Here is a 13842-nt window from a genome sequence, read left to right as displayed (position 1 = left end):
CCAAATTTGAAGTTTTGTGGGGTTTTGTTTGTGTCAAAAATACTTAGGGGATACTAAAATTATACAAAAAGTGTCTCTGTGGTACAATGGTCGCTGTTCCTGACTGTCAGGCGGAAGATTCGAGTTCGATGCCCTGTCAGAGAAAATTTTTTATATACTGAATTTAAAGTTTAAAAAAGAAACTCAGTTTCTTTTTTAAATCCAATCTATTAAATCCTTCGGCTCAACAGGCGTCTCCAGAAGAATATCACAGTCGGCATTCAGGTTACAGGTAAGTCTCCACTACTTTGATAACATGCCGTATACCCGCATGCTCGAAGAAAAGTTGAAAAAAGAAAATCTTACTGTGCATTTGATTTGAGTATTCAGGAATTAAACGCCGTAACAAAAGAATCTTCAAAAGCGGGGGGTATGGGAGGCGGCAGCCCCCCATCTTTAACTCCTGAAAAGATCAGCTAACAGTTAGTCAAGCAATAATAAGTAATAAACTGTACAAAAACGTGCACAAACTATTTGAAAAAAACTACGTTTTCTAACGAGTTAAAGATGCTGAGTCACAAGTTCGAACCTTAAACCGTACAGGGATTAGGACGTGCAGTTTGGGGGCTGCCGCCCCCCCCCCAAATCCCCGCTTCCGTATATGAAAGGGGTTGTACCCTCATTAACACCTCGCTCTTTACGCTAAAGTTTGACTTACTCACAACTATTTTTTTTAAACAATAAAAACTTTAGCGTAAAGATCGAGGCGTTGAGGAGGGCACAGCCCCTTTCATATACGGAAGCGGGGGTTTGGGGGGCGGCAGCCCCCCAACTGCACCTCCTAATCCCTGTACGTTTTAAGGTTCGAACTTGTGACTCAGCCTCTTTAACTCTTTAGAAAACGTAGTTTTTTTCAAATAATTGAATCATATATATTGTTGATAATAACGTCATTTTAAAAATTAATCTATTAATTGGAATTTACTAATATATTAGGAATATATTAAAATATATTCCTGTTAATATAGCAATATATTATATATTATTTTAATATAAGATATAATATCATGATAATTTCAATTTAAAGGAATAACTCAGTCCTATGGAAGCTTGTTCCATAGTTGTAAGTCCTTGTCTTGTCGCAATTTTACTGAAACAATGTTTCGAAAATTTATATATATACTATGATTTGCAATTTTTTAGCCTTTGTGCTCATAATATTACCCTATGAATTACCTTACTACTTATCGCTAGTTTTGGAAATTAGACAAAAATGCAATATGATGTGGTTTAGCCTTTATAATATCGCCCCTAAAAGAGATTTTTCTCACTAGCCAGTTTTTTAAAGTTTTTTTTTTTTTTTTTGGCTACTATGGGTCGTGGTTCGTTCTCTATGAGGCTGCAGCTATCATTGCAACCATGATTTCTTTGGCTACTTGCTAAAGGCTCTATGATGTTTCAGTGTCCCACTAACGGCGAAGAAAACAAAAGGAGACATATCAACCCTTCCAATGCAAAAAGGAATTTTCCTTGTTGATCAATGTGGTGTGCTGTGACTCTCCTGAATAGAGTTTTCGACCATGCTGATTACAATAGGGCATTTCTCATTTACATTCTACACTATTTTCTAGGGGTTTCAGGCTATGTTTCGAATTTTTTATAAATTTGTTTTCGCAATTCAATTTTACTATTGAGATTAATAGAAATTAGTTACCATTCCCGAATCATTCTTTTATCCTCTAGGCATTATGAAACTACTGAAAACGCCTTTTGCAAATAGATTCGTTACACTTGGTATTTTCTACTTGGCTACCTTTCTTGTGTAATTTTGCCTGCGTCATAGACACTAAAAGAACGATACAACTACTCCTAGACCCCGGCGCCGTGCCAATGAGGGAAGACCGGTGGCGGCAGAGCCAAAAACAGCACACCGCCGCCGCTGCCGCGCCGCCGGTAAGATGTCGACGGCGTGCCGCCGGCGCGATCAATGTTGACCTCAAACATCAATGTTTTCATCAGTCTTTCTCAAATGACAGCTTAAATTTACAACAGATTCGGGCCTACTCATGAGTTCAAAACTTCACAAGTCGCTGGCTGGAAACTGGTCTTATTCGTTATTCATCAAGAGAAGCAGAAATCTGGTAGAAACGAAATGGCTGTGGCGTTTCAGAACCCTTGCATAATAGTTGAAGTATCTATTAGCTATGTATTCTTAACATAAATAATTATCAGCTTACAGCTTTACATTAGAAAAATAATTTACTTAATAGTTAACTAGGTCACTATATGGTTCGAACAAACACGCAAAATAACTTTAAACAGCTTAGTGTTCCTTGAAAAAAAAATTGAGGTTATGAGTAAAGGGGTACAAAGATAACAACAAAAATGTCGAAATTATTCAGATATACCCCAAATTATTGGAAAACTGAGTGATAGATTCGCCGTGGCATTCAATAAAATCCAAAGAATCTAATTAAAAGGGAGCACACACAAAAGCCAAATTAGGCCAGTAGCCTATGAGAAATCGCAAAATACCAAAGACAATGAACAAGTCCCAATGGGGGGCCCTGGGTCTATCAAAATATTTTGATGTTTTCCCAGGGAATTTGATATCATTTTCTTCCTTGTCCACTTTAAATGAAAAAAAAAAATTATGTTTTTGGCATCCCTGCTTTCAATAAAAAAAATGTGGCATTATCATTTTAAAATGATAGCCCCCTATCCCCCCCCCCCCTTATAGGCAATAATTTACAATTTTTTTATTAATCATTTTTTTGGGTTAACTTCCGTTTCAATATTTATTTACCCAACCTTGTACATATCTTATTATATAGCTAAATTTTTACTCAATAGAAGGGTGTTTTTTTTTTGGGGGGGGGGTAAAAAAATTTCAGACAGAAGATTGTATTTTCTTTAATCTATCAGGCGTTCAACAACTGAGTATTAAACATTAAGATCTTATCTTAAAATATTATCTATACAATCTAAAACATTAAAATCTTATCTAAAAACAGCAAAAGAAAAAAAATCCTGCAATTCAGCTGTAGAAACAATCTGTCGGCTATCAATTTCAAAATCCAACTGAAGGCTGAAGCTGCATAGTAGTGAATGCGTTCTATAATTCTATTCAACTTGAAAATAAAATTCTTGACTCCGAATGATGTAAGAAATAACGATTGGGAAACTGCATTCGAAATGATTTAAACTCATTTCATAAAGACGATACTTTTTTGTCAACATATGAAGAACTGTGTATACTACAATATTTGCAATTGCATATTGCATCTGTCTGGTTTTTATGCGAAGTAACAAAAGAGACGAAAATTAACGAACAAGAGAGTAGTCAAGAATTATGGTATGCAAAGTAATATTTGGCAGGGAAAGTCACTGGTAATAAATCGCTAGGGGTGGCACCGTGATTACGTGATTTTCGGGGATTCGGGGAACCAAATTTTTTTTTTTGGGGTGACGCATAGATTTTCGGGGACATACCCGAAAATTTGGGGATATTGGATGGCCTCCTGGATTTCTAGTCAGGTAAGTCGAACTACCCAACCAGAGGAGAAAGAAAAGCTCCGACTTTGCGGTTGACGCAATAAAGAATTGCCGAAAAATTAATTTAAAGTCAGCCGAACGCCGCCGCCTCTGTCGGCAGCGGCGAGCCGGTGGCGTAACGACACTTCGGCGGCGTTCGGTCGATCCGCAGGCACGGTGCCGAGGTCTAACTACTCCTGTGGCAAAAATGACATATGTAAGTTCTTGAAATATGCTCATAAAGACGAAGTCACTCACTGGATTTTTTCTCCAAAAAGTAAGGCTCAACGAATTTTCTCAAACTCATGACCTATATATCATTTTATTTGGCCAAAAAATCCCAGGATGCCAATTTTCCAAAAAATATTGCACTTTTAAAGATACCCATTGTGAACATTAGTTTATCTTTTAACATTTCTTGTAATATTAAATATGGTTATTTCTTAATGTGTACAATTAAATTGTTAATTTAATTGTGTGCACGCTGCACACAAGGAAATGTTTTTTGTCACGTACGTTTTTGTGTTTTTTCAGCCTTTGATATGATAAGTAAATGTTTACACTGAGTTTAAAAAAAACTGTAGATGATAAACAACCAATATTGTCTTTGTCGTTCAGGAAAATTATTATTTGTATGTTTTTGTATGGGGTATACTATTGTGTTGGTCTTAACGTTACAGCTTTTTTTTTTTTTTCTTTTTTTTTTTTTTTTTTTGGTATTACTACTTTTTATGACTGAGTTTTTTGTCAGATTAGCCTCTTATAATAGCTATTAATCTCCAAATTTACCGTTCCCAATTATTTGATAGAGCAAAGTATATTATTGAATTCGTTAATTAATTAATTGATTGCTTAATATAACTGAATTATATAATTCCAAGTTTTTTTTTTATCTTCTTTCATAATTCACTGTCTGCTAATATATAAGCAATATTAGTGTTACAGTATGTTATATTGCTTCCTTCCTAGTAAAGAGTGAACCACATTGGCATTAAGTAAACTTAAAAAAAAGATGGAAAGTTTGAATTATAATTTCAAAACTTTTCTAGTATATCTTGATTTACAAAGATCTTGAAACTATTGTCAAGTTTAGGGTTATATGACAAAAACTTATAGTAGAAGACAATTTGTATACTCGTAGGAAAGAGAGAAACCCCATAAAAGGGTGCTATATTGATTGAAATCAATGCATTGAAATTAACTGTTTTTCTTCTAATCAACGGTATAGAGCCCTTAAGAGGTAAATACGTAACTTCGATATTTCTTTCGAATTAATTAAAAAAAAACTTTCCGAAAAATAAGTTTTTCAAAGAAAAGTAAAGGCCATTTTAATCTTAAGCTCAGGAGATACAAATACCTGTTAAAATTCAAACTCAAAACGACCAGAAATTAATATTAAATAATAAACGAAACGAAAAAGAACAAGACATTAAATAAACAATCAATGTAAAAAACGTACAACAAGCACTAAAATAATTAAATAAAGAGATCCTAACGTAATTAAAGTTTATATTGAATTTGAAAATCAGGTTTGAAACTACAGCAAATATTCTGATTTTAAAGTATAAATGAAATTGAAAATGACAAAAAATGGAATAACAGTCAATGCAAAAAAGCATATAATTCATGTTAATGTAAATGAATCAATAAGTCTTAAAACGAGTGAAATTTTAATTGAATATACAAATAAAGTTTGATTCTAATAAAAATAAATACAAACAAGAGTTTCGGCATCGTCTCACTGCAGAAGCCTAAAACCTACTGCGTCGTTGGCACTTTACTGAAAACAATTCTTTGAAATATTTTCACTTTTGTAACTTTAAGAAATAAAAAATTAATTAAGATTTTAGGGAATAAATATCAGCATATGCATATTAAATTGACAATGCGCATTTTTTTTTTCAGTAAACTCATTTGAATTTTTTTTCAGTAAATTACAAATTATATTCTGGCTTTTAGAAAGCATAGGGGTTTTGAACCCTACTCACATTAATTTATGCTCGTTTTGAGTTCGACTCTAATATTTATTTTAATTTTTGTTCGTTTTGGGTTTCATTTATTTATTGATACTGATTTGGGGTAGTTGTGTGCTTTGTAGATTATATGATAGTCGGGACGCCAGGTGTTGAAAATGTCATACCACAACGGAATGGGGCTGCTACGAGAATTAGCCTACCCTCCACCCCCTAAATTAACCATGCGGATTCAAAAATACCAATGGCACTTGCTTGCGAGTGGTGGAACACTCTGAAACTTGACATTTTATTATATTTTGGTGTTTCATGCAAGAAAATGCATGTTCCACAAAGTTTGAGGTGCAGTTTCCGCTCAAATAGAAATGCCTAGAAGCCATAGAATGTTTTCATAACAAACTAACACGATTAGTTACAAAAAATGGCAGAATTAAAAAAAATAGCAAAACTATATGAGTCTTGAACAGTCTTGGAAAGTATAAACAAATTCAAATTGAATAGTAGATATATAATGATATTAATTGTTGACAGATCCATCAGTTCAAGATTTTTTTTCACTGTAATTTTTAAGTTCATTTTCAATGCTTTAAGAACTGGAAAATAATAAATTAGTACTATACGAGTAATTCATTTTCAGTGAAGAACCAAGGACGCAGAAGGCTTTAAGTTTTTACAGTTAAAGAAGGGGGTAGTATCCAAATTTTGCTTGTAGTGAAACTATATTTGTCTTGACCAATCTTGAAAAGAACTAATAAATTAAACTGAATATTTGATGCATAATGATATTAATTGCTAAAAGCTCATCAGTTCAAAAATTTTACTGCAATTTTAATATTTATTTTCAATATTAAGTACAAAAGAAAAAATTTGTAATATAATTCGTTTTCAGTAAAGCGCCAATGACGCAGTAGGTTTTTGGCTCCTGCAGTGAGACGATACCCAAACTCTTGTTTGTAGTTATTTTTATTCGATTCAATCTTGATTTGCATATTCAATTTAAGTTTCACTCGTTTTAAGATTTATTTATTCATTTACATTAATATATAATGTATGTTTGTTCGCATTGATTGTTATTTAATTTTTGTTCGTTTTAAGTTTAATTTATCCTTTAATAGCAAAATATTTGTTTTCGTTTTAAGCTTGATTTTAATATTCAATCTAAGCATTACTCGCTTTAAGATCTAATTATTCATTTATATTATTACTTGTTGTATGTTTTTTGCTATGATTGTTTATTTAATTTCTGTTCGTTTTGGGTTTCATTTATTCTTTAATAATAATTTCTGGTCGTTTTGAATTTGAACTTTAACAGGCATTTGTATCTCCTGAGCTTAAGTTTAAAATGGTCTTTATTTTTATTTTAAAAAATTTTTTTTCGGAAAGTTTTTTTTAATTATTTTTTTTTCGTTTTTGATTGCAAAAAGTTTCATGTTTTTATGGCATGGGGGGGGGGGGTAGCTTAAGGTCCGTTTATTATTGACTTTATAAAAAGAATCTAGAACTTTTAATTTAAATCGAATGAGGCTTTTTTCAAAGTCTATACGATTACCTCTTTGATAAAACCCTTATATATGAACAATAGACAGCTTGCATAACTTGTGGACAGCGATTGGAAACAATGAATGGATTGAAAAAATAGCTCGAATAAGGGGGTTTAGACCATTTCACTTGCTGACACAAAGGGATCACGACTGTTTGGAATTGACCTTAATAGGAATTTGTGTGCCAAAGCAATTTTGCATCTATCACAGAGTATGTATTTTAACTTTATAATTGGATAATTATAATCGATTTCCTATTTGTTCTTCCCATACAAAACCCATTTCCATAAGTTATAAGCACCCCTTAAAATGTTATGCCCCAGGACATTACTTACAATGCCTACCTCTGGCCCCGGGTGGGCTGTATCGACACCGCAGTTTTTTCGTTATCAGAACTTTGAACTATTTTAACAAAATGTTTATCTCAAAATTTTTATCTGATGCATTTAGGGCGTGGAGGAGGGAGAGGGGCTAGTTGCCCTTCAATTGCTTTTGACTCTTAAAAAGTGAACAAGAACTTTCAATTTTCAATCAAATGAGCCCTCTCTAAAGTTTATACGAGCATCCCTTCCATAAGGAAGGGATGCATTCGGAGAATCCTTAAATTAAAACCCTTGCCCTGAGGGCTTTGGGGGAGTTGTAATCCTCAAAGACCTAATTTCCAGAACTTAAAGCTCAGTTTAATTAAAAGATTGTCTTAATATTTTTATTGGACATGTTTGGGGAAAAGGGGGGCGTGAGAGGGGGGTTTGTTGTCCTCAAATCACTTTCTACACTTACAAAGGGCACTAGCCCTCGAAAATTCCAATCCAATGAGCCTTTTTTGAAGTTTCTACGACAACGCCTTCTGTAAAAAACCTTATATGCCCCTAAAACATAACTTACAACTCTTGCCCTGAAGATTGTGGAGGAGTGTACACATCAAAACCATATTTTTTCTTTTGACATTCGCTACGCTGAATAAACGGGCTATTTAACAAATTTTATTGGATGTGTTTGGGGGAATGATGGGCGTTGGGGGGGGGGCTAGTTGCCCTCCAATCACTTTTGACTATTAAAAAGGGCACTATCCCTTTGAATTTCCAATCGAATGAGCCTTTTTGAAGATTCTATGACAACGCCTTCAATAAAAACCTTATATGCCCCCAGGGCATAACTTAAAACCCTTGCCTTGAGGGTTGTGGGGGAGTATCCTCCTCAAAAACATGTTGTCTATCTGAAAATCAACTACGCTGAAAGTAGTAACCTATATGCTGTTCCAGCCAGTGATTGCGTAATATGCCTTACCAGGGCCATTTGCCTATTACAATGAACTCTACATGGGTTGCTAGACAGGTTTTCTATTATGACACCCATTTTTGGAGGTCACACAGAGAGAGTGGCGGTTACATTAACTTGATTAGTAGTTGGATTCGGATATAAGGAGTAATTTTCATTGTATTTCATATTAGTAAGAGAATTGAATTCAGAGAGAGAGAATAGTTTATTTGAGAGGATATTAGTGGCGAAAAAATTAGTGGTGCATTTACATTATAGGAGATTAACGATGAAACCGACAGCAGCAGCAACGAAAAACGAGCAACCAATGTATCTGTGGAAATAACCGCTGGCTGTAGACTATGTCTTGAATGGGACATTATGTATGCGAGATAAGTGATATCATTAAGCAAGTTTAAGCAGGAGGAGCAGAGATGTTTTGCTGGAAAAGTGAATATTCTCCATATAAATAAACTTCGGTCAGCATTAGATGTCCTATCAAAATATATTGATGAGAACAAAATGCATCAGTGAATATTATTATTATTGTAATTATGTTCAATAAAAATGTTTCTAAATCAATGATATTTTTCTTTCTTTCTATAGTAGACTAGCGTATATTTTATATAGTACGTAAAGTGATTCTGATTAGTCTTAAGTTAGTTGTGAGAGAGTTAGGGCTCTAAAAAAAAAATGGATTGATTCGAAAAAGATCGAATCATGAGGGATATAATTCTTATGGAAAAACGTTTGATTTTAGATGATAATTTTTCAGATTTGCATTTTCAACTGAAGCTATTTTATCGGGGAATGCTTGTTGATATAATTAAAACTGATTCTCCATCATTAGAGTATTGTATGAAGCTTCTACATCGTGGTCCAAATGCATTTACACAATTTATTGATATATTGATCACGACACGGTAAAATGATATTTTGGATATGCTTTTAAACATTAGTTTAGAAATTTAAGACATTTTTTCATGAGAAAGATGGTGCTCAAGGATAATTTACTCCTCTCTCTCTCTCTATCTCGGACAATTTTTTTTGTTGCTAGCTCAGTTTCATTGTTGCAGTGAGAGTGTCAACACATAACAAAATTTTCCATACATGTCCGTTATGTATGTACTCATTGGGCAGCTGGACATCATCATGGGAGAATTGCACAATGATTGAGGAGAATGATGAAAAGTGTAGATTATGCAACCCGTGTAAATTGCATAGAGGATATGCTGTACAAATTAAAGGTTGTAATTCCTGTCTTGAAGAGGTGTGTGACTCTCATCCTAGAGGTCACCTATGCTCCAATTGTCATTATGATAAATGTAACCAGTGGGAGAGTACATATCCCGGTATGATTGAAAGAATCCTAACCGTGATTTTAGTTTATTGCTACGAGATTGGTATAGTCGTGGTTTTATATTTTTCTGTGAGGAAGAACCTGGTCAACGATTAAACTGCTTGAACAACAAAAGAATATATTTTATAAGTCATAGTTTTGAAGACACCTGCTGTTATTATTATAAGCCCACTGATTTTTATTTGGCTGTGGCGGAATGTGATTCGACCCTTGAGGACACTGTTTGTGAAATTGCTTCAATTAAGCAAATTGAAACATGTGAACCCTATAGAATGAATGAGAATAGTGTCATTGACTGCACAAAGAGATATGACAAGAGCGAAGTCACACTCTACTGTAGAAAATGTGACCCTGACATTGCAGTACATCAGGATCAGTACACTATGAATTCAGATAATCTACCTGCACTAGTTGTTGTCGACAAATACCTAGTAGTGGATGAAATCTAAAGAGTAGAAAAGTCATTTTATCATGTATATAATTTTATTTATAAACAATTTTATTTTTTATTAATAAACAATTTCACATACATCTTTAGAACATTTTATTCTTAGGGCACTAAAATCAATATTAAATACACTTGTAAGTATATTCTCCTCTAGAAAATCGTTAAATCCAGGTAATCCAATTTAGATGTCGAGAAACTGCTTGTAAGTATTGCGACGACATCTGAACCTGAAGAAGAGTAGTACATGAAAGCCACATGTCTTAGTCGTTAAATCCTCCTATCTTCATTCATTCTGAATAACGGTCTTGCTCCTGTTTTTGATAAAGTTGCTGATGTATGGTGCGTAGAATTCATATGATAGACAAAGAGGGTCAAAAAATTCAGTATTCTTTGCTTTTGGAAAGATGCTTAGCCAATGACCGGTCGTTAAAATCGACGGACTGCTATTAATGATGATTAGGGTGTTGTTAACCCTCGAAATTTTTTCAATGAAGTCTAAGGGTATGCAGTAGGACTTGTACCGGAACATGTCTGGATCCATACTAAATACATTTCTCATTTCGTTTGTGTTCAGGGTGCTAGGTCTATTAGAGCACTGCCGCCGGGCAGAATTTCCCAATAGTTTTCAAATTCACAGAGTGAGATTAGCTTGATACTCTCGGTTAGAGTATTGGATAATGCATACTCTAAACGTAAAGTTACTGTTTTTTCTATGGTCATATCTTGTGGACCAGAAAAGTCCAAAATAATAACACCGTGATTTTTTGAAAACAATGAATCGGTTAATACAATTTCAAATAATTGAAATTCATGATCTAGGGATTGAATGTTCATCTCGTAGAGATTTCAATAGGATTTTTGTCGAATCATAGAGAGTATAGTGGAATACCATTTACTTTGCACACAAGACTAGATAGACCAAAAAAAATTAAAATAGTGGGGGGATTCAGTCCAGGATGCAACGGCACAGCCACTTTTCACAATGCCCAAAGCCAATTGTAATAGGATATCTCCATTTATAAAATATGAATCGATGAATAGATACGAGAGCCGGATGCAATAGTCAGTTGATTACTGATCGTATGGGGAACAAGAATTTTAATGTTGTTGCCATTGACTCTTAGGTTTTTAACTACCAATACAACAGAGCTCATAGATGGTTGTTTTCTGACGTGAACAATTGCCAATGGGATAATAACATTTGCATTGGGTGCTGCAGGAATTGTTATTCCGAAAATGAAATGTGATTGTGCTATTTGTAACTTTATGTCAATATAGACATTGGGGGATAGACATTTGTATATATTGAATATCTAATGATTTAATTTTACAACAAGATGATAATCATTTTTCCCTGAAGTAGTCAACTCACTTTCAGTATCATCACATGATCGATATTCAATGCATAATGATTTTGCTCTAAGCTCCTTGTAAGCCTTTGGTGTCATTCTCATAAACTATATGTAGCTTGCATAGTTTCATAGATTATTGAAAGTGCTCACCAATGTTCCATTAATCAATACATTAATTTGTTTTAACAGGTTGTGTAGAATACAGTTTTCATAGGAGAGACCATCGCCGGCATTTGGAGTTGTATTATTTGTCTTTTTCTTCACTACAAAATTAAAATCAATAAATGTTGACTACAAATCAATGAAGTAGTCTTCATTGGAAAATATTTGAAAGAGTATATTTTCCGAGAGGGGGTGTAGGGAGTAAAACTGATTATAGTAACTATATTTTACAATGACATCAACATTTTCAGTATTGAAGAGATTCAATGAGGAATTGATTAATTGATATCATTCCTTGTGAGAGAGATATTTTATATTAAGAGAAGATATCCTTCTTTGATCTCAGAATCATTGTACTTTTCCTCTTTTTCTTCCGCTGATTAGTTTTCCTTGTTTTGGTCCTCAAAGTCCTTGTTGATGTCCTTTGCGTCCTGCCTGGATGAAAACTGGTGAGAGAATAACGCGAGCGCATCCTTTTCGACTTCTCACCATTTTGTCGAGATTTTAGTTGATCACCAATGGCTCTTGCTGAATATCTAATATTTTCCATAATACTCCCCTTGAAACTCTTGCCCGACCCCCAGTCCTGTGGTGTGGAGGCAGTAAAATTTGATGCAGCAGGTACAAGATATTTTCGGGCAACGGGTAGTGCAGAACGAAATAGCCTAGCAAACCGGCTACAAAGACCATAGCCAGACATTTTAGTACGCCTCTTGTAGTAGTCCATTCCATTGCCTATTTGACGTGGACTCAAAGCACCGAGATAGTACTCGATATTGTGCAGAGAAATTGAATTCTTCTATTGTTCAATTTAGGTGTTTTTGCTGTCGTTAACAGTGGGTCGAAAATTGCGATTAATCACTGCTATGCCTTTTGCTATTGTAAAAAGATCAACCAAATCACTTCTTAGTGATAACTGACAGGGTTCAGAATAGGAGACATTTTCAGGAACATAATGAAGATACTTTCTATTAGAGTGATGAACAAGTTCATTAGTTTTTTTTCTCTCAATAAAAAGAAGAAGGGGGACATTTGAATTGCCGAATCTAGATGTTTCCTCAAAGCATTCATAGATAAATATGCGAGAGTCAGAGGCGAAACCAGGTGGATAATCAGCAAAAATAACTTGATCCGTCCCTTCGACGATTCCATCAATTCCTCCATTGATCATACTCGGTTTAAAGCCAAGAACATACCTCAGATTATCATTCAGAACAATAGTGATAGTGTAAATAGGTGAGGTAATTAGTATCTTATCTTCCTTCAATCAATAATTAAAATAAAATATATTATTTTTACAATATGAGATTTTTCTATAGATTGTACGACACAAATCTCCTATATTATTATATTTAATATATTTCAATCTGACGTATGGATAGTCACTAGATTTAAGTGGTTCAACCCATTCATAGTCGACAAAGAGTGTCCAATCTAATGGTATAACTTTATATCATACACAAAATCCTTTCTCGGGATGTCAGAGGTATTTTTGAGAATATAATCGACAAGGGCCAATTTATAAGCACCGTCAAGTTCGATGGCAGGTGAGAGTTTTGTCACAAAATCACTTGCAATATTCAAGTCATTGTAGAGACAGTTGCAAAAGCTTGACATGGAATTTACAGAAAAATCACTTGGCATTGTAAATATTTTCAAACATAATCCAAGAATAAAAATCGGAATTGCATCATAGCCCCTAAAAAATGAACTGTTTTTTATACTCACGACTACATATATTTAATACCTTTCAAATTTGATATATTTCAATAGCATTTTTAACTTTTTTTAATTCATACTAATAAAAGCCACTAATAATCTCTTCATCCTTGGTATCAAACAGGCGATAAGTTATGTGTGTAGTGTCTAGGATTTTTGCCACCTTAAAGAGTTATGCTGACCAAAAGTAATTCTCCTTTTCAAAAAAATTTTTTTTTCTATCAAATCAACAAGTATCATCAAAGTTGAATTTATTTGTCATCTTCTTCTTCTTGAAAGCTTACGATTCATTGGAATACTGTTTAAAAAAGGATCCAATTGTATTATGATGCGACTGATGAAGTTCCGTTTGCGCGGAGTTGGATAATTATCAATGAGGTCGTTGATTATAAATCAATATGATATTATAAGGATCTCGAATAAAAGCCAATGTATTTTTCAATGTACAATATCTTGAAACTTAAAATCGACAACTTCTTATCAATCGTTCGGCCAATGCAGCCTTTATAGGACTGTG

The 13842-nt window shown here is 33.9% G+C and overlaps 1 protein-coding gene across 4 annotated transcripts in view; it reads left to right on the top strand.

The window, feature by feature from the left end:
* MED1 (Mediator complex subunit 1) overlaps positions 1 to 13842 on the top strand; it is a 102822-nt gene that overhangs the window by 62152 nt on the left and 26828 nt on the right. The window lies entirely within an intron of this gene.

Source organism: Artemia sp. Qi Xiang Cuo, chromosome 1 (assembly GCF_049724085.1).
Source record: "Artemia sp. Qi Xiang Cuo chromosome 1, ASM4972408v1, whole genome shotgun sequence".
NCBI lineage: Eukaryota > Metazoa > Arthropoda > Branchiopoda > Anostraca > Artemiidae > Artemia > Artemia sp. Qi Xiang Cuo.
Note: the sequence above shows the minus strand (reverse complement) of the source record. Positions and strands in the feature narration are given on the sequence as shown.